The sequence below is a fragment of the Bos taurus genome, chromosome 21 (genome assembly GCF_002263795.3).
Source record: "Bos taurus isolate L1 Dominette 01449 registration number 42190680 breed Hereford chromosome 21, ARS-UCD2.0, whole genome shotgun sequence".
NCBI lineage: Eukaryota > Metazoa > Chordata > Mammalia > Artiodactyla > Bovidae > Bos > Bos taurus.
In genome coordinates this window covers 29539539-29564080 of record NC_037348.1, presented here as the reverse complement: position 1 = coordinate 29564080, position 24542 = coordinate 29539539, and the positions used below count along the sequence as shown (strand labels likewise).

At 39.5% G+C, this 24542-nt stretch overlaps 1 protein-coding gene and 1 non-coding gene across 2 annotated transcripts in view; one reads left to right on the top strand and one right to left on the bottom strand.

The window, feature by feature from the left end:
• CHRNA7 (cholinergic receptor, nicotinic, alpha 7) overlaps positions 1 to 24542 on the top strand; it is a 135526-nt gene that overhangs the window by 86653 nt on the left and 24331 nt on the right.
• LOC112443367 (U6 spliceosomal RNA) lies at positions 3652 to 3758 on the bottom strand. The gene has a single exon (XR_003031699.1). It is a non-coding gene; the product is annotated as a U6 spliceosomal RNA (small nuclear RNA).

Sequence of the window (24542 nt, the reverse complement as noted above, 5' to 3'; positions counted from 1 at the left end):
TTTCCAAATTTGCTGGTATATTGAGTGCAGCACTTTCACAGCATCATCTTTTAGGATTTGAAGTAGTTCAGCTGGAATTCAGTCACCTCCACTAGCTTTGTTCATAGTGCTGCTTCCTAAGGCCTACTTGACTTTGCACTCCAGAATGTCTGGGTCTAGGTAAGTGATCACATCATCGTGGTTATCTGGGTCGTGAAGATCTTTTCTGTACAGTTCTTCTGTGTATTCTTGCCACCTCTTCTTAATATCTTCTGCTTCTGTTACATCCTTGCTGTTTCTGTCCTTGATAGTGCCCATCTTTGCATGAAAGTTCCCTTGGTATCTCTAATTTTCTTGAAGAGATCTCTAGTCTTTCCCATTCTATTGTTTTCCTCTATTTTTTTGCATTGATCACTGAGGAAGGCTTTCTTATCTCTCTTTGCTATTGTTTGGATCTCTGCATTCAGATGGATGTATCTTTGCTTTTCTCCTTTGCTTTTTGCTTCTCTTCTTTTCTCAGCTGCTTGTAAGGCCTTCTCAGACAAGCATTTTGCCTTTTTACATGTCTTCTTGGGGATGGTTTTGATCACCGCCTCCTGTACTGTGTTATGAACCTCTGTCCATAGTTCTTCAGGAACTCTATCACATCTAATCCCTTGAATCTGTTTGTTACTTCCACTGTATAACTGTAAGGGATTTGATTTAGGTCATACCTGAATGGTCTAGTGGTTTTCCCTACTTTCTTCAATTTAAGTCTGAATTTTGCAATAACGAGGTCATGATCTGAGCCACAGTCAGCTCCTGGTCTTGTTTTTGCTGACTGTATAGAGCTTCTCCATCTTTGGCTGCAAAGAACATAATCAGTCTGATTTTCGGTGTTGACCATCTGGTGATGTCCATGTGTAGAGTAGTCTCTTTACTGTATCCCATAGATTTTAGTATGTCATATTTCTGTTTCATTTCTCTCTAGATAATTTTTGATTTTATAGATCACCCATTGGTTGCTCAGTAGCAACCCTATTACATAATGCCCTTCTCTGTCTTTTATTTCACTGTTAGTTTTAAATTCCATTTTGTCTGATATGAGTATAGCTATTCCAGCTTTCTTTTCCTTTCCCTTTGCATGGAATATCTTTTTCCATTTCTTCAGTTTTAGTCTATGTGTGTCCTTTCTTCTGAATTGAGTCTCTTGTAGGCAGCCTGTATTTTGGTCTTTTTTTTTTTTTTTTTTTTGTCCATTCATCCACTCTATGTATTCTGATTGATAAATTTGGTCCAGTTACATTTAAAGTAAGTATCAATAGCTATGTGTTGCCATACTCTGATGTTCACATATAGCAATCCTATACAATTAGTCTGTTTTAAGTTGGTAGCAACTTAAATTTGAATACATTCCAAAACTTTATCTTTTTGATACTCCCCCATGTTTTATTCCTGGGCTAGGAAGATCCCCTGGAGGAGGAAATGGCAACCCACTCCAGTATTCTTGCCTGAAAAATCTCAAGGACTGAGGAACCTGTGGACTACAATCCATGGGGTCACAAAGAGTCAGACACAGCTGAGTGACTAAACACAGAAAGCCCCATATTTTATACTTTCAATGACTCACTTTAAATCTCTTTATTTTATGCATCCCTTAAGTAATTATTTTAATTTTAGTTAATTTTATTGCTTTGTCTTTTGACTTTCCTGCTTATTTTATAAGGGACTAGTTCACTGTGTTTATTATATGTTAACGTTTTCAGTGAGATTTTTACTTTTGTTTTCTTATTATTAATTATGCCATTTCTTTTTCTCTTTTCAGCTTAAGAAGTCCCTTTAACATTTCTTGTTGGGTTGGTTTAGTGATGATGAACTCCTTTAGCTTTAATTATCTTGAAATATCTTGATCTCTTCTTCAGTTCTGAATGATAAGCTTTCTAGGCAGAGAATCATGGCTAGAATTTTTCTTTTTTTTTTACTTTCAGCACCGTTAGTATATCATGCCACTCCCTTCTGGTCTGTACAGTTTCGGAAGAGAATTCTACTGATATACCTCTTGCATGTTACTTTGTTTTTCTCTTTCTCCTTTTAGAATGTCCTCTATCCTTAACTTTTGTTATTTTAATTCTACTATGTCTTGGTGTGTGTGTCTATAGATTCATCTTATTTGAAATCATCTGCACTTCTCTGGATGTGTATTTCCTTTCACAGATTGGGGAAGTTTTCAGCCACTATTTCTTCAAATAATTTTTCTGGTCCTTTTTCTTTATCCTCTCCATCTGGAACCTCTATAATGCAAATTGCTCTTCTGCTTGATGTTATCTCAAAGCTCCCTTTGGGTATCTTCACTTTTAAGTTCTTTTTCATTTTACTGTTCTGTCTGGATGAGTTCAATCATCTTATCTTCCAGTTTGCTTATTTGTTCTTCTGGCTCATCCAGTCTGCTGTGGTGAACTCCTCTAGTGTATCTTTCAGTTTAGATGTAACTTCTATTTGGTACTTTCTTATATTTTCTATCTCTGTTGACATTCTCACTGTGTCCATCCATTTATTTCCTGAGTTTGGTGATCATCTATAAAACTAGCACTATTAACTCTTTATCAGATAGAGTGTTTATTTCCACTTTATTTAGTTATTTTTGAGATGTTGTCTTATTCTTCCCATTGGAGCATATTCTTCTGTCTCAGTTTTCTTCATTCTCTGTGTTTATTTCTGTGTATTAGGTGAATCAGCCATCCGTCCCAGTCTTGAAGGAGTGACCTTCTTTACGAAATGCCCTGTGGGGCTCAGAGGTGCATTTCTGCCTGGCCACTAGAGCCAGGCATTCAGGTGTCCTCTATGTGGGCTGCATGCACCCCACTTTCTTGTGGGGACATAGCTGCTTCTGTGGTGGGCTAGTGAGCTGGGCTGACCCCCCAGACGGCTGAGGGATATAGCCACGGGTGCCGTGATGTGCTGGTGGATGAGGCACACCCTCCAGACTGGCTTTGAGACCTTCCTACAAGGGCTGCACCACTGGTAGGCGAGGCTGTCACTTGGCTGATGTGCAGGAGTGGATGAAACTCTCAGCGGGACACATTCACTGGTGCTATTAACTTGGAGACTTTCAAAATGGTGCCTGCTAATTAGCGAGGTACTCTGAAATGGCAAATGGTTCCTGCCAATGTCTCCTAGGCCCCCGGGAGCATCTGAACTGGTTCCTGCCTCTCTGGTGATGCTTCAAGCTTGGTAAGTGATTTCCCTTGACCTGCAGTACATATGCTTTTTAATCTGGTCTTTTCATGCTGGTTTTGGAGTTGGGTGAGTCTGCATGTGGGCTCTTTAAGAGAAAGTCTTCTATTCTCTCACTTCTGTGGTTTTCCTAGATGCATTCCCTTTCAGCTTTTTTAAAAAATTGAACTGTAGTTGATTTATTGTGTTGTGTTAATTCCAGGTGTATAGCAAAGTGATTTAGATATGTGTGTGTATATATATATATATATTCTTTTTCGGATTATTTTCCACTAAAGGTTATTACAAGATATTGAGTATCGTTCCCTTTGCTATATAGTAGTTTCTTGTGTTTATTTTATATATAGTAGTATGTATATGTAAATCCCCAAATCCTAATTTATCCCTTCCCTCCCTGTTTGGTAGCCATAAAATTGTTTTCTACGTCTACGAGTATGTTTCTGTTTTGTAAATAAGCCAAAAAATAAGGAATGCTTCACAAATTTGTGCATCATCCTTGTTCAGGGACTGTGCTAATCTTCTTTGTATTGTTGCAGTTTTAATATATGTGCTGCCAGAGTGAGCACTCTCTTTTGGTTTTTAAAATCAGGTGTTTGGGGGACTCATCTCTCCTGTGCAGGATCTAGGGGTCAAGGTACATGATATGGAACTTGAGTCCCTTACTCCTCAGAGAAAAGATCAGGACCTTTGTGATCCTTCTCAGTTGTGGATCACTGCAGCCAGGGTGTGATTTCTTTCTTTCTTGGTGAGACATCTCTGTGTGTGTCCTCACTATCTCAATGCTGTCCTTGTACCCTTTGTTGTAGAGGTGCTGGTCATCCAGGTTTCAGGGCCCTTTATGAGGAAATTATCCCATATGTAGTTGTGGATCTGTTGTGTCTGTGGAAGGAGATGAGTTCAGAATCATCCTATGCCACCATCTCGAACCCTCTTTCACAATTCTTTTTTTAATATTGATCTTGTATCTTCTCACTTTGCTCCACTCATGTATTAGTTTTTGGACTTGTGGGGTTTTGTTGTTGCTGTTAGAGATTTCTTGGGGCTGTCCACATAATCATGTAAATGATTTCTATCATCTTGTTAACTGCAAATAAGACAGTTTTGTTCTTTCTAGTCTGTATGCCTTTATTTCCTCTGCTCTCCTGGTGAGGACTTTAGTATTATTTTGAATAAGACTGTTGAAAGCAGATATCTCTGCCTAGCTCAAGATCTTAGAGGGAAGGCACTCAGTCTTTTTACCATTATACTAGTTGTGTTTCTCTTTCTTTTTTTTTTTTTTGGTAGATGTTCTTTATCAGGCTGAGGAAATCCCTCTCTAATTCCAGTTTTCTGACAGTTTTCATTCTGCAAGAATGTTAAATATTATCAGACCCTTTTTTTTTTTTTTTTTGCATCAGTTGATATAAGCATGTGCTTTTTATTGTTTAGCCTGGCAGGCTACAGTCAATGGTGTTGCAGAGTTGGACACAACTGAGCGACTAACATAACACACACATGGTTGATTCCGTGATCAGTTTTGAAATGCTCAACCAGCCTTGCAATCATGGAATAAACCCCACTTGGTTATGTGTATAATTCTTTATATATGCTGTTGAATTGTATTTGCTTATTTCTTGTTAAGGATTTTTATGTATGTTTATGAGGGAATGTATACATTTCTAGCTTTTTTCTTATTATTTTTTCAGTACCATCTTTGTGGTTTTGTTTTCAAAACAATATTAGCTTCTTAAAATGAGTAGATAGATATTCTCTCATCCTCTACTTCCTGTTAGAGAGTTATAGAACTGGTATTAATTCTTCTTAATTGTTCAGTACAATTTTCTAGTGAAATTATCAGGACCTAGTAAATTCTTTTCAGGAATTTTTAAATTATTAATTCAGTTTGTTTAATAATTTTGTGACTGTTCAGTTTATTTTCTCTCATTTAAGATTTAGTAGGTTGTGCTTTTCCAAGGAATTGGTTTTCATCTAAAATGTGAAATGCATATGTGAAGAGTTGTTTGCAACATTCCCTTGTCATTTTTTGATGTGTATAGGGCTTGTAGTAATATACTCAAATTCATTCCTGATGTTGGCTTGTCTGTTTAATTGATCTTTTCAAATAAGTAGATTTTTGTTTCATTGATTTTCCCTATTGATTTTATTTTCTTACTTTCATTGATTTTTCTTCCTATATTTATTATTTCATTCTCTCTACTTTTATAGGTTTATTTCTTGCTTCTCCTTTCTTGTTACTTGAAGAGTGAGCATGGAGTTACAGAAATGAGATTTCTTCTAGTATAAGCACTTACTACTATACATTTCCCTCTCTGGTCAATACCAAAATCAGATTGATTGTATTCTTTGCAGCCAAAGATGGAAAAGCTCTATACAGTCAGCAAAGAAAAGACCTAGAGCTTACTGTGGCTCAGGTCATCAACTCCTTACTGCAAACTACAGGCTCAAATTGAAGAAAGTAGGGAAAACCACTAGGCAATTCATTTATAACCTAAATCAAATCTCTTATGATTATACAGTGAAGATGACAAATAGATTCAAGGGACTAAATCTGGGAGTTGGAGTTCCTGAAGAACTATGGATGGAGGTTCATGTCATTGTACAGGAGGTGATGACTAAAACCATGCCCAAGGAAAAGAAATGCAGGAAGGCAAAGTGGTTGTCTGAGGAGGCCTTACAAATAGCTGAGAAAAGAAGTGAAAAGCAAAGGATAAAAGGAAAGATAGACCCAACTGAATGCAGAGTTCCAGAGAATAGCAAGGAGAGATAAGAAAGCCTTCTTACGTGAACCATGCAGAGAAATAGAGGAGAACAGTAGAATGGGAAAGACTAGAGATCTCTTCAAGAAAATTAGAGATACCAAGGGAACACTTCATGCAAAGATGGGCACTCTAAGGGACAGAAATAGCAAGAACATAACAGAAGCAGAGAGATTAAGAAGAGGTAGCACGAACACTCAGAAGAGCTGTACAAAAAGGTCTTAATGACCCAGATAACCATGATGGTGTGGTCACTCACCTAGAGCCAGACATCCTGGAATGTGAAGTCAAGTGGGCTCTAGGAGGTATTACTATGAACAAAGCTAGTGAAGGTGATGGAATTCTAGCTGAGCTATTTCTAACCCTAAAAGATGATGCTGTTAAAGTACTTCATTCAGTATGCCAGCAAATTTGGAAAACTCAGCAGTGGCCACAGCACTGTAAAAGGTCAGTTTTCATTCTGATCCCAGGAAGGGCAATGCCAAAGAATGTTAAAACTACCTCAGAATTGTATTCATTTCACATGCTAGCAAGGTAATACTCAAAATCCTTCAAGCTAGACTTCAACAATAGATGAACTCAGAACTTCCAGATGTACAAGTTGGATTTAGAAAAGGCAGAGGAACCAGAAATCAAAATGCCAACATCTGCTAGATCACAGAAGAAGCTCTAAGAAAAGTAAATTAAAAAAAAATCTACTTCTGCTTCATTGACTACGCCAAAAAGCTTTGACTGTGTGGATCATAACAAACTGGAAAATTCTTAAAGAGATAGGAATACCAGACCACCTTATCTGCCTCCTGAAAAATCTGTATGCAGGTCAAGAAGCAGCAGTTAGAACCAGACATGTAACAGCCGACTGGTTCAAAATTGGGAAAGGAGAACGTCAAGGTTGTATTTTGTCACCCTGCTTATTTAACTTACATGCAGAGTTCGTGTGAAATGCCAGGCTGGATGAAGCACAAACTGGAATCAAGATTGCCAGGAGAAATACCAACAACAACAGATATGCAGATGATACTATAATAAAGGCAGAAAATGAAGAGGAGGTAAAGAGCCTCTTGATGAAGGTGAAAGAGGAGAATGAAAAAGCTGGCTTAAAACTCAGCATTCAAAAAACGAAGATCATGGCATCCGATCCCATCACTCCTTGGCAAATAGATGGAGGGGAAAGTGGAAACAGTGAAAGATTTTATTTTCTTGGACTCCAAAATCACTGCAGACGGCAGCCACGAAATTAAAAGACATTCGCTCTTTGGAAGAAAAGCTATGACAAACCGAGACAGCATATTAAAAAACAGAGACATCATTTTGCCAACAAAGGACAGTAGAGTCAAAGCTATGGTTTTTCCAGTAGTCATGTACGGATGTGAGAGTTGGACCATAAAGAAGCCTGAGCGCCAAAGAATTGATGCTTTTGAACTGTGGTACTGGAGAATACTCTTGAGAGTCCCTTGGACAGCAAGGAGATCAAACCAGTCAATCCTAAAGGAAATCAACCTTGACTATTCATTGGAAGGTCTGATGCTGAAGCTGCAGCTCCAATACTTTGGCCACCTGATGCAGAGAGCCAGCTCATTGGAAAAGACCCTGATGCTAGGAAAGATTGAGAGCAAGAAGCAAAGGGGACAACAGAGGATCAGATGGTTCAGTGACATCACTGACTCAATGGGCTTGAGTCTGAGCAAACTCTGGAAGATGGTGAAGGACAGGGAAGCCTGGCATGCTGCAGTTCGTGAGGTCACAAAGAATCATAAATGGCTTAGTGACTGAACAACAACAAATCTCCCTCTCTGTTCTTTACCTGTGCTTCACAAATTTTGGTATGTTATTTTCTTCAGTTCAGTTTATCTTTTGAGTTCTCTGTAGCATTTGTTTTTGACTCAGATTATTTTTTTTAAATGGTGTTTATATTCCGAGTGTTTGGAAATTCTCCTCTTATCTTCTTTTTTTTTTACTTGTTTTTAATTTGATTCCATTGCAGACACAAATCACACATTCTGTATGGTTTAAATTCTTTTAAATTTGTTGAGGATTTTATGGCACAAGTTGTGATCTGTCTAGCATATGTTCCATGGGGACTTGAAAACATTGTTTTTGCTGTGTTGGGGAAGTGTTTTCTGTCAGTTAGGTCCTATTTGCTGATGGTGATGGTGTGTGTTCTATGACTTTCCTAGTTGTCCTCTTATCAAGTGTTGAGGAGGAGTGTTGAAGAATGTGGATTTGTCTCTTTCTTTTTTTAAAACTTCTTTCTGGTTTTGGTTCCTATATTTTTCAGCTTGTTTGTTTGGGAAAGAGTGTATGATTGCTGTGTCTTCTTGGTAGATGGAATTTTTAATCAGTATGTAGATTTATTATCTGCCCTTTGTAATTTTCTTTCGTCTAAAGTCTAGTTTATCTGGAAATAATATTGTAAATCTTGCTTGTTGTAATAACATTTTCTTCGAATATGTAATTTGGTTGGCAGCCTACAGTCCACAGTTGATGGGGTTGGTGGTAGAACGTGAGTTTCTCCTTTGGTGTTTAGCTGAGGTGGGACTTTTATTATTTTGTTTTCTGTCTCTCTGGTTGCTGTTTCCTGGTCATTTGGCTTTTCTTAAGATGTTTTCATTGTTTCTGTCTACACTTTTGATGCTTCTCCAGGACTCAGTTTGGAATATGAGACAAATGGAAGCCCAGGGTCCTCATGTCAGTCCTTCTGCTTTCTTCTCTGCATGTTCACATGGCCTTATGTGTGTTTATATATTATGTTAGGAGTTTTAGGTATAGTTAATGGAAGTAATAGTGCTGTAAAACACTGATAACAAAATATCACACTCTGGGCTTTTTTCCCCCAAAGTAGGTGTTTATTTGGGGCAGAATACCCAGACCATTGCACTTTATTTCTTATTTATCTATATGTAGATAAATATATATATGTTCCACAAAACTCTTAAGTGACTGTAATGAATACATAAAAATGGAGACTTTTATTTTTCCCAGTTCTGGAGGCTGGAAATCCAAGATCAATAGCCAGCCAATTCTTTTCCAGGAGAAACCTCCCTGTCTGGCTTCTCATTGTGTCCTCGTATGGAAGAGAAGAGAGAGGCGATGAATACTAATTTAGCCTATTCTTATAAGGCTACCAGTCCTATTGGATTAGGACTCCATTCTTATGACTGCACTTGGCCTTAATTACCTCCTTAAAGTCCTATTTCCAAATATAGTCATACTGGGGGTTAGGACTCCAGCAACATATGAATTTGGGGAGGGGGCAGTTCAGTCCATGCAAATAAGTAAGTGTCTATTCTATCCATAACTGAAAGTCTGAGCTCTAATTCTTGGTTTTTTTTTTTTGGAAATGATAATAAACATATTTGTGACTGTATTTATTTTAATCATATGTATTTTTCCAGATGAAACATGGGCTTTTTAAGGTTCTTAAATCCTCTTGTTCCATTTTATGAAATTTCTTTCCAAACACATTATACCAGCCTAGTTTACTTATAAGCAAATTAGGTCCCTGATGATATGTTCCACTTAATCTAAACCAGGTTTTTATTTTTCATTATTAACCTTCTTGCTTCAGTTTTTTGGTGGAAATATTTAGTATAACTTTAGGCAGGACATCTTTAGATTAACTTCTTGAAGGTAAAAACAATGTTTCTGTGTTATCATTTTTAGATTTTATTTATATTGTCATAGCAAGTGGTATTTTTCAAAAACATATGCTTAGTTTATTTAGAGTTCATATTTATTCAGATTATTGTTGATTAATTTCTTTATATTCTTCACCTAAAGGAAAAACTCCCTTAAAAAATTAGTCTGGTCACTTTTCAGCCAATTACTGAGGAACTTCAGGCAGGGACTTGGTGGATCCAGTTAGGTGGGAGGTTTTCATGGTGACCTACATGCCTGCTCAGAGGCCACGAGCCCAGGCGGGCAGAGTGCACAGTCAGCACCTTTCCCTCTGTATTTTCTGGTCACCTTCACTCCTGAGAATGTCCACACCTGATGCACAGTCCTTGTGTGCACAGTAACCAAGGGCACCAGCGGCAGAAGCTCTCCCTTCCCTGGCGGAGGTGGCTAGCTTTCTCTTGCTCCCTTGGTTTCATGGCCCTGGAAAGAAAGGGTGTCACAGGTTACACAGCTTAGAAATGGAGAATTCACTTTTACTTCATGGCCTCATTCACATTCGTAAAGTAGGCTGCCCCACCTCTGTGTTAGAGGAACTACAGGGGCTCTGGGCAGCCCAGGAGGGCAGAGGCCAGTGCTTTCCCCACATGTAGCCCTGGGAGCTCAGGGAGCAGTCCTGTGTTCCAGGTCACAAAAAGGCTCTCCTAGGGAGGAAGCTTCCCTGTAGGGAGCTTCCTTGCAGCTCAAACGGTAAAGAATCTGCCTGTGATGCAGAAAACCCGTGTTTGATCCCTAAGTCGGGAAGGAAGATCCCTGGAGAAGGAAATTGCAACCCACTCCAGTATTCTTGCCTGGAGAATCCCAAGGACAGAGAAGCCTGGTGGGCTACAGTCCCTAGGGTCGCAAAGAGTCAGATATGACCGAGCAACTAACACTACACAAAAACTAGGGAGGCAGGGGTGAGACCTGGGCCCTGCCCTCTCAGACGCGGTGGGCCAGGACTGAGCAGGTACTGCCTTTGAAGCACTGCCCTCTCTGAGAAGGGGGCCAGAGGAGTATCTCCTTCTCAGTACAGGAAGGTGAACAGGAAGCTAACCTGTTTCTGGCTATGCGAGGGCAAGTTCCATGTCACAACCAGGGGCTTGGAGACTGAAGACTCATTCCAGTCTGTGGCATCTGGAAGGCAAGATATGTGCTGTCCAAGCTCCATGGTGGTGCACCGGTGTTTGAGCCTTGCGTTTTCTGCCACCTGACAAATAGCACAAACTCCAGTGGTTGGTGTCCCAGAGTGGGGGCTGGAAAGCTGTGAGGGGACAGCCACAGGGCTCTGCTCTTCCCCCACCTGTCCTTTGTTTCCACCAACACTGTGGCTGCATTTGTATCTCCTAAGCTCTTTGCATAGGCCTTCATTAGATTTCACAGCAAATGTTGCAAAGACCGTCAGGGTTGAAGACATATAGATAGCAATGGAACTCAAAGGCAGACAGACATGCACAAATAGATGAGTTGAAAATTAAGCTTACAAAAAAAACAGCAGCTCTCTTGGAGCAAATATCAGCAGATACAACAAACTGCAGATCTGGTTCTGAATTTTAGATAATAGAAACTAATAAATAATGTTTAAATAATCAAGTACAAGAATTGAAAATGCAAGAAAAAAACAAAACACTCTTTGAATAGCTGCTTTGAAAAAAATCACTTAAAATTAATAAGAGATGAAAATTATAGACGTTACAATAAAAAACTCAATTTATCTACAAATCAGAAATAAACTCATTAATGTGAAAAAAACTTACAGTTATCAAAGGAGAAAGGTGGAGGAAGGATAAATTAGGAGTTTGGGATTAACATACACTAATGTATATAAGCTAGATAAACAACAGGGACCTACTGTATAGCACAGGGAAGTATTCTCAATATTTTGTAATAACCTACAAGGGAAAGGAATCTTAAAAAGAATATATGTATGTATGTATGTGCACGTGCTCAGTAATGTTCCAACTCTTTGTGACCCCATGGGCTATAGCCCTCTAGGCTCCTCTGTCTATGGAATCTTCCAGGCAACATTACTGGATCCATTTCCCCCTCCAGGAGATCTTCCTGATCCAGGGATCAAACCTGCATCTCCTGTATCTGTTATATTTGCAGGTGGATTCTTTACCACTGAGCCACCCAGGAAGCTAGTATATATATACACACACATACACTCCCATATACTTATACATATATGTGTGTATAACTGAATCAGGGTGCTGTACACATTATAAATCAATGACACGCCAATGAAATTTTTTTTTGAAATTTTTTTAAAAATTGAAATCTTGGTAGAAGTATTGAGTGTCAGATGAGACAGTCAAAAGAGTAGAAGCAATTTCCTGGGTTGAATCATAGGCGGTAAAATATGAAATCATATTTTCATATGGGAAATATAAAAGAATAGTGAACAGTTGTGGGAATATCTCACGCTTCTCAGGTGCTTCTCTGTACCAGGTCCTGCAAATATTTTACATATGTTTACAACATTTCTGAGAAGGGTACTGTTATTATTCCTATTTTTCAAATAAGTCAAAAATAGGAAGAGTCATCAAAATAATAGCACAGTATGTCTGAGGTCTGGCAGAAAGCAATATTTGTGGATACATGAACCCCACTCACGAGTGACTCCACACTTATTGACCCTGAGACAGGGATTATGAGTTCCTGTCATGCGAAGGTGCTCCCACGTGCAGTGGCTGGTATTGTAGAAGGAAATAATAGAACATGGGAGAAGTGTTAGGAGATGATTTTTCAGTGTAAAGATAAAATTGTGACCCATATACAGATATGTAAAAAATGGACACATGCTAAAGAATTAATTTTACTCATAAAACAGGGAACCAGGCAGATGTTAGATCCAATTAAAGGAAAAGTCAAACCAGGACAAATGTATATGAAGTAAAGGTTGAGATGAATTGTAAGTGGACATAAAATGTGTTTATTTAGAGGGCACAGGAAATCAAATCAACAGCAGTGAAATCACTCCCAGGCAACACATAATTTATACATCTCTCCCCTGCCTGCCAGCTTATAAAGAGCTTCCAAAGATCTCAGATGTAGTCCCAGACCTCAGGTAGCCAGCTCAGAGCTGTGTGCTTGTAGAGGATGGGTTTTCCAGTGAAATATGATACTATTTTTTTCTCCAGAAGCCATGTTCGAAAAGAATGGCCGAGAATTTAATAATATTGATGAACAACATAAATCCTCAGTTTCAGGAGATATAAGAAGTCTGAGGAAAGATAAATAACAAGAATGGGCACCTAGACAATTTTACTAAAGCCTGCAGAGTGCAGGAAGCTAAGAGATGCTGGAAACACGCAAAGAACAAAAGATAGTTTGTTACAAAAGCATGAAGATTAGACTGACTGCAGGCCTTTTAGAAGCAACAGTCAGAAGCAGAAAAAGATAAGAGTAACATTAAAGTTTGATGGAAAATAATTGCCGACCTAGAATTCTGTACCTGCTAAACATTCTTTGCATGAGGGGCAAAATCAGGACATTTTCAGGAAAAGAAGGACTCAAGAATTATTGTTGCCATGAAGAGGTAAACTGCCTTAATGAAACTATCAGAGTATAAATGTAGGAACAGGGTCTGAGAAGAAATACAGTTAAAAATTCAGGTAAATATAAACAAGTTTGAGCATATGTAATATTAACAGTGAACTTGAGGGTGGGGGTAAAAACAACGTGAGATTAAAATGCTGAGAATAATAAAGCACTGTATGGATGGTACTTGGAGGTAAACCACTTAGTTGGATATAAGTTGCTCTAGCAGAGCATAGAGTTACCAGCTTTGAGTAAGATATACATGTTAAAAATGTAAGAATCAAAACTATCTGTGATACATTGCTAAGGTGGGGGAAAAAACCCAAATTCTAGATTATTATATGTAAGGTCCAAAATTTTGTTTAAAATATCTGTGTGTATGCATGTGGTATGCATCTGCATTACATTCAAAGTGTATCCACATCCATAGAAAAAGTTCAGAAAAAAATGGTAAAGAGGTTACCTCTGAATTACAAAATTATGGGTAATTTTAATTTTAATTCCTTAAATAATTTCATTAATTATGTTGTACCTACCAAGTGCTTTCCGTTTTCCTTTTTTGTGAATATGCTTTTTTTCTGTAATTAGAAAAGAGCAATAAATGTTCATTTTAAAGGGATAAAAAGCATAAGAATAACTATCAGAAGCATAAGAATATTTTTTTAATTTCCAGACAGATGAGAAGCTAGTAGGGAAAGAATAAAGAAAATATGAGAAGCCTAAAGAAACAAGGCAAGTGCAATCAAAGAGAAAGAAATAAAGAGGGCAAAATTAAAGAGTAAGAATAAAACCAAGCATTTTAAGAGACAAGAGAGAGGATTGTCAGTTAGTTAAAAAGACAGAGATTCCCCAACTATCTGTCTATCAAGTATCTATCAGAGGCTTCTTAGGTGGCAGTAGTGGTAAAGAACCCGCCTGCCAAAGAAAGAGGCATAACACACTTGGGTTCAACCCCTGGGTCTGGAAGATCTGCTATGGTAAATGGCAATCCACTCCAGTATTCTTGCCTGGAAAATCCCATGAACAGAGGAGCCTGGAAGGCTACGTCAATGAGGTCACAAAGAGTCAGACACAGCTGAAGCAACTTAGCCACTACACATCTATCTATCTATGTCTATATCTATCTATATATATATTTAAAAATCCAGTCATACGTTATTTGGATGGAAATAAAGTGTAAGTACACAAGAGGCAAAAAAAAAAAAAAAGGAAAAGATGTATTTGATTAACAGGAACAAGATAGAATTAAATGACTATGTTTACAACAGGAAAACACACACATACACACACACACACTCATATGCATGCACACGTGCTATAAGAAAAGAGGTACAATTAAGGTTAAAGTTCAAGTAATGAAATTTCTAAAAATATATAACAAATTTCACATGTATACACCTAATAAAATTACTTTGATACAAATGAAAAATTGGTAGATAAATCCATAATTATGATAGAAGATTTTAGTGTACTTTTTTAGTACTTGATAGTTCAAGAAGGGAAAAAAGTGTGTATCAATAGAATTCCACAGTTAACAAGCCTCATCTAATGTAGAGAAATGGATATAGATAGACATAGATAGAGATATGTCCTCAATCTACTGAAAATATATATCTAGAGAACTAAATACCCAAATGTGAATAAAAAAAAAAAAACTTTAGTGGGTGTGAATGTGTGAGAGCATGTGTATATATATGTAAGGAGAAATCCATAGCTTTAAATGCTTACATTAGACAGTTCAGTTCAGTCACTCGGTCTTGTCCAACTCCTTGTGACCCCATGGACTGTAGCACGCCAGGCATCCCTGTCCCATCACCAACTCCCTGAGCTTGCTCAAACTCATGTCCATCGAGTTGGTGTTGCCATCCAACCATCTTATACTCTATCATCCCCCTCTCCTCCTGCCTTCAAGTATCAGGGTCTTTTCTAATGAGTGTGATCTTTTTATCAGGTGGCCAAAATTGGAGCTTCAGCTTTAGCATCAGTCCTTCCAATAAATTCAGGATTGATTTCCTTTAGGATTAACTGGTCTGATTGCTTTGCAGTCCAAGGACCTTTCAAGAGTCTTCTCGAACACCACAGTCCAAAAGCATCAATTCTTAGGTACTCAGCTTTCTTTATGGGCCAACTCTCATATCCATACGTAACTACTGGAAAAACCATAGCTTTGACTGGATGGACCTTTGTCAGCAGAGTAATGTCTCTGCTTTTTAATATGCTGTCTGGGTTGGTCATAGCTTTTCTTCGAAGGAGCAAGCGTCTTTTAATTTCATGGCTGCAGTTACCATCTGCAGTGATTTTGGAGCCGAAGAAAATAAAGTCTGTTGCTGTTTCCATTGTTTCCCCATTTACCATAAAGTGATAGGACCGGATGCCACGATCTACATTGTTTGAATGTTGAGTTTTAAGCCAGCTTTTTCACTCTCTGCTTTCACTTTCATCAAGAGGCTCTTTAATTCCTCTTCATTTTCTGCCATAAGGGTGGTGTCATCTGCATATCTGAGGTTATTGTTATTTCCCCCAGCAGTCTTGATTCTAGCTTGTGCTTCATCCAGTCCGGCATTTCACATGATCTACTCTGCATGTAAGTTAAATAAACAAGGTGACAATATGCAGCCTGATGTACTCCTTTCCCAAGTTGGAACCAATCCATTGTTCCATGTCTGGTTCTAACTGTTGCTTCTTGACCTACATACAGGTTTCTCAGGAGGCAGGTAAGACGGTCTGGTATTCCCATCTCTTTAAGAATTTCCCACAGTTAGTTGTGATCCACAAGGTTTTAAAAGCAAAATTTGAATTAATTATTAATATCAATCACAAGAACTTAGAAAAATATTATATAAATAAAAAGAAGAATAAAGAAAAGAGTACAGACTTATTAAATGAGAAAAATAAGATAGAAATCAAGAAGGAATAAATTGGTTTTAAAAAGAACCAGTAAAATGAACATACCTCAGGGAATAATTATCAAGAAAGTAAAGAAGATACAAATAAATGTTTATTAGATATAAAAGAAGTCTATAACCATAGATGGCATTTTTAGAATAGAATATTATGGACAACTTTATGGCAATAAATTTGGAAATTTAGCCAGGATTTATTTTTTCTAGAAAAATATAAGCTGATTCTAGAGAAAATAGAAAAAATAGTTAACATAATTGAATCTATTTATTTCTTTAAAATATACCTTAGTTTTACATCCCCACCATAATTGAGAAGGTTCACAGAGTTCGCATATACCCCTTCCCCCACACATGCAATGCCTACCCCATTATGAACACCCCCACCAGAGTGGTGTATTAAGAAGCAGAGACGTCACTTTTCTGACAAAGGTCCATCTAGTCAAATCTGTGGGTTTTTCCAGTAGTCATGTATGGATGTGAGAGGTAGACCATAAAGAAGGCTGAGCAGCAAAGAATTTATGCTATCAAACTGTGTTGCTGGAGAAGACTCGTAACAGCCCCTTAGACAGTAAGAAGATCCAACCACTCAATCCTACAGGAAATCAGCCCTGAATGTTCATTGGAAGAACTGATGCTGAAGCTGAAACTCCAATATTTTGGCCACCTGATGCAAAGAACTGGCTCATCAGAAAAGACCCTGATTCTGGGAAAGATTGAGGGCAAGAGAAGAAGCGGGCAACAGGATGAGATGGTTGAATGACATCACTGACTTAATGAGCATGAGTTTGGGCAAATCCAAAAGATACTGAAGGACAGGGAAGCCTGGTGTGCTGCAGTCCATGGGATTGCAAAGAGTCAGGCGTGACTTAGTGACTGAACAACAATGTTTATTTGTTGCAGTTGATGAGCCAACACTGACAAATAATTATCACCCTGTGGGGACAGAGCAAATTAGCCAAGATGGCATGTTCAGGCTCTCTGGCCCCACATCTTGTAAATAATGACTGTGTATCAGCTGAGGTCACTTACACCAGTGCACATGCCCATCACAAGCAGGTACTTGCTTGGTCACGAGCTCCTTTGTGCTGTAGGGATATGTGAACTCCACCTGGAAAGTGGCAGCATTACTGCTGCGTCCTGGCTGTCTGTTGGGTCAGCCACAAGAGGAGAGAATATAGTGTGTCTACTGCCATGGCTGCTGTGTCAACTAGGAGAGAATACTGTTATGGCTGCTGTGTCAGCCAGGAGAGAGGTGGTGTTGTATTAGGTTATGCTGTGGCTGTTGCCAGAAGAAAATAAATGTGTCTGCATTTCCTACAGATCCTCAAGTCGTCTTCCAGCCTCTTAGCTTGTGCCTCACCTACCCTGGGTTCAGCGAACAATGTGGACAGTGTGAACAGGATCAGCAATATACACCCAAAGTACATGGTTTACCCTAGGGCTCACTCTTTATGTTGTACATTGTATGGGTGTGGACAAAGGTATAATGACATGTATCCAGCATTTATAGTAGCATACAGAATAGTTTCACTGCCTTAAAAATCTTCTGTGCTCTTCCTGTTCATCCCTTTCTCCCTCCAACTCCTGGAAGCCATTGAACTTTACTGTCTTCATAGTTTTGGCTGGTCTAGAATAAAGATCCGGAGAAGGCAATGGCAACCCACTCCAGTACTCTTGCCTGGAAAATCCCATGGACGGAGGAGCCTGGTAGGCTGCAGTCCATGGGGTCACTAAGAGTCAGACACGACTGAGCGACTTCGCTTTCACTTTTCACTTTCATGCATTGGAGAAGGAAATGGCAACCCACTCCAGTGTTCTTGCCTGGAGAATCCCAGGGACGGGGGAGCCCAGTGGGCTGCCGTCTATGGGGTCGCACAGAGTCGGACACGACTGAAGCAACTTAGCAGCAAGCAGGCAGAATAAAGATCACTTAAAAATATCTTAATAATGGTATGAATTTAAATAAGAAAAGTAAAAGAACAAAACATTGAGAATTAGAAAGGAATATGTTTCAGTGATAAAAATTCACCTGCAATGCAGGAGACACAAGTTCAATTCCTGGGTTGGGAAGATCCCCCGGAGAAGGGAATGGCAACCCACTCCAGTATTCTTGCCTGGGAAATCCCATGGACAGAAGAGTCTGGTGGGCTACAGTCCATAGGGTCGCGGAGAGTCAGACAAGACTTAGCGACTAAACAACAACAAACTAGATTATCATCATTCAGACTCTATGACTTTTTTACATGAAGAACTCTTAGAGACTGTCTAGACAAAATATTTTGGATACAAGTATGAAAATATGAATGTATATCTTTACTCTTGCAACATTTAGAAAATGTAATTAAACCTTATTTCTAATATCTGCAGGTATTAAAAAATGTCAACTGAAAAATCTAAGACCAAAATAAACGATGAGTTATATATTTATTTCTGGGAAAACTCAATACCATAAAGATGTCAAAATCTCCCAAACTAGTCTGTAAATCTTAAATGATTCCAACTGAAGTCTCCACTCAGTCTTCATGGAATTGGACATGAATAAAGGGCCAAGGGATAGGTAAGATAATTTTTAAACAAAGGACAAAGTTGGAGGACTTAGCCTGCCAAATACCAATGTTTCCATACTGTTGTGGTGATTAAAATGATGTTGTCCTGGATCAGAAATAGTCCTTTGTTAATCAAGAAACAAAATTGGGAACCCAGAAACTTGACATATTCCATGGTAACATTTATCCCATATTTATAACACTGTTATTTGTTGCTCAGTTGTGTCCAGCTCTTTGCGACCCCATGGGCTGCAGCACGCCAGGCTTCCCCATCCTTCACCATCTCCTGAAGCTTGCTAAAACTCATGTCCATTGAGTTGGTGATGCCATCCAACCATCTAGTCCTCTGTCATCCCCTTGTCCTCCTGCTTTCAATCTTTCCCAGCATCAGGGTCTTTTCCATTGAGTCGACTCTTTATATCAGATGGCCAAAGTATTGGAGCTTCAGTTTCAGCATCAGTCCTTCCCATGAATATTCAGGGTTGATTTCTTTTAGGATTGACTGGTTTGATCTCCTTGCAGTCCAACAGGCTCTCAAGAGTCTTCTCCAGCACCACAGTTCAAAAGCATCAATTCTTTGGTGCTCAGGCTTCTTTATGGTCCAACTCTCACATGCATACATGACTACTGGAAAAACCATAGCTTTGACTATATGGACCTTTGTCCACAAAGTAGTATCTCTGCTTTTTAATATGTTATCTAGGTTTGTCATAGCATTTCTTCCAGGGAGCAAGCATCCATTATTATGTTATATTATTTATAACACTGTTGTAACATTGTTATAATCTATGCAGTGTTACATCTGATTGTTATCATTACATCCATGTTATATACCATGTAACAGTAAATTGGTGATTAAAGAAAAGATATTGATAAATTCTTCTATAAGCCTCCTGCTAATGCCGAGATCTCTGCCTCCTAGGATCTCTGAAAGGTAGAAACAACCATGAAATTTCAGTTCTGCTCAAGACTTTTTGGTCACAATCTATGACAAGTCACATTGCTATAATTTGAACCTGTCCTAACACTTCAGAATAAAATATAAAGCAAAATAAAAATACCCAGATAAAGGACTTAACTGGTGATTTTTGAAACAAAATTGATCTTTTCTCTACAGATACTTTTCCTCTGAAATCTAGGCATCAGTGGTGTCTTAACATGTAATTGGCCGCTTTATTTTTTATTAAGAGATTTAAGATAAATGACACCTTCCATTGACAGTTGTTTGAGATAGATGGATTTCCTCTTTTTTCTTCACATACTTTTTGCTTACAATATTTTAAACTTTATTATTTTATTGAGATATAATTAAGGTATATATAAACTACTGTATGTTTACCGTGTACAAGGTGTTGATTTGATACACATGTATGTGCCGTGTGCTGAGTCACTTCAGTTGTGTCTGGCGCTTTGTGACCCTGTGGACTGTAGCCTGCCAGGCCCCTCTGTCCATAGCCTGCTAGGCTCCTCTGTCCAGGCTAGAATACTGGAGTAGGTTGCCAGATCCTCCTCCAGGGGATCTTCTCCACCCAGGCATCAAACCTGCGCCACCTGCAGCTCTTGCAGCTTCTGCATTGCAGGCAGATTCCTTACCACTGAGTCACCAGGGAATCCCTGATTCACACTTATATTGCAATGTAATTGCCACTGTAGCATTGCTGACATCTCTATCCTCATCATGTAATCATAATTTCTCTTTTGTGTTAGGAAAATTAAGATCATTTTTGTCTTATCTGCTCTCCCTCTTTCTGTCTTTTGAGGACCATGTGACCTCAGGGGAAACAGTTCTGATGGTGCCCGAGACCCTATTCATGACAGTCCTCACCTCAGGAGCCCGCAGTGTGCTCTTGGCAGCAGTGTATTGGCCCTGGGTTTTTGCTCAGAGGTGGGGGTCGGTGCTGCCAGGTGAGATAAGCAGAGACTGCACTGAGCTGGGATTGGAGGGCTCTGCTTCCAGTGCCAGGAGCACTTCCCAGGGCCGGATCTGGCACTGTGTTACACCCTGGGGATGAGGAGGAGGGAGCCATCTTAGCCCAGACCACCAGGGTTCACTTGTGCCCCCTGGGCTCTGCCTGCCTGTGCTGCTGGACATCTGGAAGCACAGTTTGAAATCCTCCTGTAAGGATGGGCCCTTGGGTCCTGCAGGCACAGCCACTGATGGTTTGCTCTCAAGCCCCTGTAGTACTTGCCTTGCTGCCTAGGGCAGCATCTCACTCACCCCTGCTCCAACCACACCTTACCTTCGTGAAGCCTCCCTTGGTCCAGTCTATCTCCAGGCGTGTGACCAGACTGCACTTTCTGCTGGCAACACCCTCACCTTTCCACTTTTGAGCCTTCTGTGCATCTTTAGAGCCCTTCCAGGAGTCCTCTGACTGATGATGTAGGACCCGCACCTTCAATATTGGGGTTAAATAACCCTCCCTCTCCATGAGCACCTCTCGGTGGGGGTGCCCAGCTCATCTATCCATCACTAGCTGAACGGGGACCACGGCAGCCAGAGAGAAGAGCTTTTGAGGGGAGTGAAGAGCCATGTGCCAGGGTTGTCAAAAGCTCTGAGGGTGCACCCTGTTTTCCAGTAGTCAAGAAAAAATACAAATGTTTGACCAGTTCCTGAAACTTTAATACAGAAGGTTTCATATGCACACCAGCACAGAGAAAGAAAATGAGTTATATGGGCCCCCCCGGCCTCCAGGGTGACCAGAGTCTGCTGCCTGCAAAGGCTGTGGTGCCACGTGTCCTGGACATTCCTGGTGGTGTCGCCTTTCAGGTCCTTGACATAGTTTTGGTTACTCGTGTTTCAGAGGGACTTTTCATCCCCTTCCTGTTTTCAGACTCAGATTTCAGCACAGGACCCCTTTTCAAACAAAGTTTATCTCCAGCCCTAATGGTGAAAACAGATAAAGTGGTATTGGCACATAATTATTACCAGAATTACTTTTATATAATTTACATATAAAATCAATTTGCCTGTGGGAAAGAACCTAAAACTTCCACAATGAGTATTAAAATATGAATTTTGATAATGATGACAGTGGTACAGTTCCATTTATCTCAGTATTCTATTTTGGTTGAACCATATTCAGAAATCACTGAGTCACAAAGGTAAGCTGTTGCTAATCGTAACAGATTTTTATCTTTTTACCTACTTGCCCTGTGATCTCTAGAGTCTCTTCAGTTAAATTGATTCAAATCCGTGAAGAAGGAGCTGTGTGTATGTTTTTCATCCAAAATTAATCACTAACAGTTGCCCACAGTCTTTATTATAACTATAAAAATTAGACAGGATGACACCCAAGCTTAAAATAAGCAAAGCTCTGCCAGCATCACACTGTGCTTTCTGCCTTTGTTGCTACAGAGGTGGGAAGAGATGTCAAGGCAGATGCAGGTTCTATGCTGGAATTGTAGGATCAAATGTGAATTGTTTTGATAGAGTAATACTGCAAACCTGAAATCTTACTGGATGACTCATTTCCAAGAGTTCCAAATACATGCAATATTCATGGCAAGAGGAGTCTTAAGCTAAACTTTCCCCAGTAAAGTAGTCAAACGGGCCATGTTAATGAATACATTGAGTGTCTGAAGAGTTAAGATTTTGAAAACAATTGTTTGAGTGTGTTTGGATTTATTTGTATTTTGAAACACAAGGAAAAGAAACTTGGAATCAAACACTTATAGAAACCTGAAGCACCTCCACAGAATCTTGGAGTTCCAGAGACCCTGATCTAAAAAGCAGGGTAAAATCCAGGGTGAGTTTGTGAAGGCCCACGTGCTCAGCTATTTGGCACCCAGTCACTGTTGGTGTCTTATTAGGACACCTGGGTACAGGCTGCTGTCAAGCAAAGAATATTTAAATCTTGAGCCTTCCTCTTCCTCTCTCCCTGAATGTATGTACAAGTGAGGGAGTGGATGTGACCTTCATCTAGGAGGATTATCATTTTATCATAGCTTGGTCTCCTCCTTCCTTTCAGCAGCATCACATTTTTTATCTTCAAACCAAAGCTAGCTTGTACAGTTTTTCCTGAAGTTTCTGGTGCTGTTTTTTAACTAAAGATTTTTTAAAACAATGAGTCCTTCATCAAATCTGTGGTGTTTTCCATCTTGTTGTTTCTTCTGTTCATTACTCTGAATCCACTTTACTCTCTTCAGAGACCCCTCATATCTTGCTGTAATTTGGACCCCCAACCCTTTTACTAGACCCTCTACACAGTTCACAAACTGGAATCAAGATTGCCGGGAGAAATATCAATAACCTCAGATATGCAGATGACATGACCCTTATGGCAGAAAGTGAAGAGGAACTCAAAAGCCTCTTGATGAAAGTGAAAGTGGAGAGTGAAAAAGTTGGCTTCAAGCTCAACATTCAGAAAACGAAGATCATGGCATCTGGTCCCACCACGTCATGGGAAATAGATGGGGAAACAGTGGAAACAGTGTCAGACTTTATTTTTCTGGGCTCCAAAATCACTACAGATGGTGACTGCAACCATGAAATTAAGACGCTTACTCCTTGGAAGGAAAGTTATGACCAACCTAGATAGCATATTCAAAAGCAGAGACATTACTTTGCCAACAAAGGTTCGTCTAGTCAAGGCTATGGTTTTTCCTGTGGTCATGTATGGATGTGAGAGTTGGACTGTGAAGAAGGCTGAGCGCCGAAGAATTGATGCTTTTGAACTGTGGTGTTGGAGAAGACTCTTGAGAGTCCCTTGGACTGCATGGAGATCCAACCAGTCCATTCTGAAGGAGATCAGCCCTGGGATTTCTTTGGAAGGAATGATGCTAAAGCTGAAACTCCAGTACTTTGGCCACCTCATGCAAAGAGTTGACTCATTGGAAAAGACTCTGATGGTGGGAGGGATTGGGGGCAGGAGGAGAAGGGGACGACAGAGGATGAGATGGCTGGTTGGCATCACTGACTCGATGGCTGTGAGTCTCAGTGAACTCCGGGAGTTGGTGATGGACAGGGAGGCCTGGCGTGCTGCGATTCATGGGGTCACAAAGAGTATCTGATCTACACAGTTCATCCCGAAAATCCCTTTTCTGGATCTTTAAGTTTAGTCTGAAAGTCTGTTTCTTCTTCTTTAGTGTTCACCCTCATTTTTCTGGAGCTGATGATCAAGTCCATGGCCAAGAAAATATACATAAGAAACACCTGAATGTTCTTGAAAACACCGTTGTTGTTTTTTTTTTTTTTTTTTTTGGTCTTCATACTTTAGGGGTTTCCTTCAGCTCTAAAATTTCTCCATGTGATTTCTCTCCCTCCCACTCCCCTGATGTTTCCTCCACTAATGTTGAGTGAATTTCCTCAGCCTTTACTTTAAGACCCTCATCCCTTCTGTCTTCTATTTCATCTCAGTGATTCTTACCAGCCAAACCTCCCACCCATTTTTAAATATATATTTCATAGATCATATTTAACTTCCATATTGCCCTCTGTTTTTCTAAATGCAATATCCATTTGAATTTTTATGAGGGTATTACTTTTTTTATTTTTTGAAAGGATTTTATTTTTTATTTTCTTTTCAATAAAGGATTTTCATTTATTTTTGAATGAAAGGATTTTTCATTCCTTTCATTGTCAGTTTCTTCTTGGGTCTTTCTTATCTCTATCCTTGACTGTGTCACAATGAAGCCTGTCCTCAGACATCTCGTGATGGTGACTTTCCCCTTTAGAGAATGCTGGAGACAGAAAAGACTGCAGAGGCTCTGGAGACATGGGCAGCCCATAGCAGAGGTCCTCCAGTTGCTAAAAGGAGGGGAATTTAACTCATGGTGCTGGTACCATGACTGGCTGCCTACATTTTCTTAAGGCCGTTTAGTTTTTATTCACACATAGGGCAGGATGCGAAGAGTTAACTCATTGCAAAAGACTCTGATGCTGGGAGCGATTGGCGGTGGGAGGAAAAGGGGACGACAGAGCATGAGATGGCCGGATGGCATCACCGACT